The following is a 3,010-nucleotide window of genomic DNA, read 5'->3' as shown; positions in this document are numbered from 1 at the left end:
TATTTGGAAAACCAGTTGTTCCAATACCATTTAATAAATGAATTCCTCTCTTTGCATGATTTATAATGCCTTTGCTATTGTATACCAAGAACCCACTCTTTTATGGGTCTATTCTATTGATATATTTCTCTAGCCCCACACCATCTTCATATTGTCCTAATTAATATAGTTTATAATTAACAAATTTAATATAGCTTGTAAATAAGCCTTTATATGTGCTAAGTCCAGTCATCTTGCTTCTTTCTCTGACTTTTTACAGGCTATTTGAAATGAATGCTTTTTTGATCAACGTATGCAGTTTTAAAATCAAAGTTAAATTCCCATTAAGTTTCACCACCTTAACCATTTTGAAGGGTACAACTTAGTGGCTTTTGCTACATTTGTGATGTTGTGCAACCGTCCCCACTGCTTAGTTCCAGAACATTTTCATCACCTCAAAGAGAAACCGTGTGCGCATTAAGCAATCACGCCTCTTTTCCCTCTTGCTTGGTCCAAAACAACCGCTAATGTGCTTTCTGTCCAGGGGTTTGTCTCCTCTGGACATTTCATATAAATGGAATCACAGTATTTGCTGTTTTGTATCTGGGTTTTTTTTTTTTTAATTTGGCATAAAATTGTCAATTTTGCTTGTGATGTAACGTGTGTCAGGACATCATTGCTTTTTATGCTGCCTGATATGCCTTTACATGGCTCTGCCACGTCTTATTTCTTCACTCATCAGCTGGTGGCCATTTGGGTTGTTTCCACTATGTGGTTACGGTGAATACTGCTGTGGTGAGCATGCATGCACACGTTTTCATTGGATCACGTGTGTTCAGTTCTCCAGGTGTAGTCGCTGGGCCTATGTGTAGCTGTTTGAGGAACCGCCAGAGTGCTGTCCTCAGTTGGCTCTATCATTGTGCATTCCCACCAGCAATGTATACGGGCTTCAGTTTCTCCAAATGCGTGCCAACATTTATTATTGTCCATTTTTTATAGCTATTCTAGTGACGGTTGGATGGTATCTCATTGTGATTTTGATTTGTATTTTTCCACAATGATTATTTATGATGAGCATCTTTTCATGTGCTTCATGCCTATTTGCACATCTTTTCTGGAGGAAAGTCTATTCAAGTCCTTTGTCCGTTTCTAAACTGAGCTGTTTGTTTTTTCATTATTGAGTTGTAATAGCTCTTTATATATTCTGGATACTATACGTGATCTGCAAACATTCTCACTCATTCTGTGAGTCGCATTTTCACTCTCTTGAGTTAAAACAAAGTTTTAAATTTTGATGCAATTTGGCTTATCTATTTTTTTTTTTCCTTTTCTTGTTGTGTTTTTCGTGTCATATTGAGGAAACCACTGCTTAATCCAAGGTCTCTAAGGTTTACATCTATGGCTATGAATGCTCCAATTTCGTTCTTCTTTCTCAGGATTGTTTTGTCTATTCACAATTCTGTATGTATTTTAGAATCATCTAGTCCATCTTTTTACAAAAGGCAGTTGGAATTTTGGAAGTAGATAAATTTGGGGAATTTACCATCTTGACAATATCAAGCCTTCGACTCATGAATATCAATGTCTTTCCATTTGGTTAGGTCCTACTCAACTTCTTTCAACAGTGTCTTGTGGTTTTCAATATACTAGCCTTTTATCTCTTTTTAAAAATTTAATCACAGGGGCGCCTGGGTGGCTCAGTCGTTAAGCATCTGCCTTAAGCTCAGGTCATGATCCCAGGGTCCTGGGATCAAGCCCCGCATTGGGCTCCTGCTTGGTGGGAAGCCTGCTTCTCCCTCTCCCACTTCCCCTGCTTGTGTTCCCTCTCTCGCTGTGTCTCTTTCTGTCAAATAAATAAAATCTTTAAAAAAATTTAATCACAAATGTTTTATTCTTTTTTGATGTTATTGTAAATGGAAGTTTTCATATTTTTTTTGTTTTTGACTTGCTCATTTCCAGTATATAGAAATGGAACTTCTGCATGTTGCTCTTGTGTCTTGCAAGTGTGTTAAACTACTTATTTGTTCTAATATTTTTTGAGGTTTTTTGTGTGAGTTATTTGGGCTTTTCTCTATATAACTCATGCCATTTGTGAAATGAGGTAGTTTTGCTTTTTCCTTTCTAATTTTAATGTTCTTTATTTTTCTCACCTAATTACCCTAACTAGAACCTTCCAGTAAAATGTTCAATAGAAATAACAAGAGTGGAAATCCTTGTCTTGTTGCTGATGTTATAAGGGAAAATTCTTGGTATTTCACCCTTAAGTATGATGTTAGCTGTGCATTTTTAATAGATGCTCTTTATCAGGTTGAGAAAGGTCCCTTCTATTCCTATTCATTGAATGTTTTTATCATGTAAAGGAGTGAGATATTTTGTCAATTATTTGCATCAGTTAAGATTATGTGTTTTTTCTTTATTCTATTAATATGGTATATTACATTTATATATTTTTTTGTATGTTGAACTACCTTTGTATTCCTTGCCAAGTCCCACTTGGTCACTGTGAAGGTTAATGTTACGTATCAAGTTGGTAGGGCCACGGTACCCAGATGTTTGGACAAACAAGTCTGGATGTTGTTGTGAGGGCATCTTTTAGATGACTTACCATTTAACTCAGTAGACTTTGAGTAAAACAGATCACCTTCCACAATGTGGGTGGGCCTCATCCAAGCAGGTGAAGGCCTTAAAAGAAAACAGACCGAGGTCCACCAAGGAAGAAGGAATTCTGCTTCCAGACTTCCCTTGATTTGAGATGCAACATGAACTTTTTTTTATGGGTCTCCAGCCTGCCTTCTTAACCTTCAGATTTTGGACTTGCCATTCCTCCATAGTTGTGTGAGCCAATTTCTTAAAATAAATCTCCCTTTTTTTTGATATATATACATATTCTATCAGTTCTGTTTCTCTGGAAAACTGATTAAAACATTCATGGATTATAATCCTTTTAGTAAGCTGCCAGATCCATTTGGCTAGTATGTTGTTGTGCATTTGTGCATCTATATTCAGAAGGGATAGTGGTCTATAGTTCTCT

The sequence above is a fragment of the Halichoerus grypus genome, chromosome 12 (assembly GCF_964656455.1).
Source record: "Halichoerus grypus chromosome 12, mHalGry1.hap1.1, whole genome shotgun sequence".
NCBI lineage: Eukaryota > Metazoa > Chordata > Mammalia > Carnivora > Phocidae > Halichoerus > Halichoerus grypus.
This window is presented reverse-complemented; position numbering follows the sequence as displayed.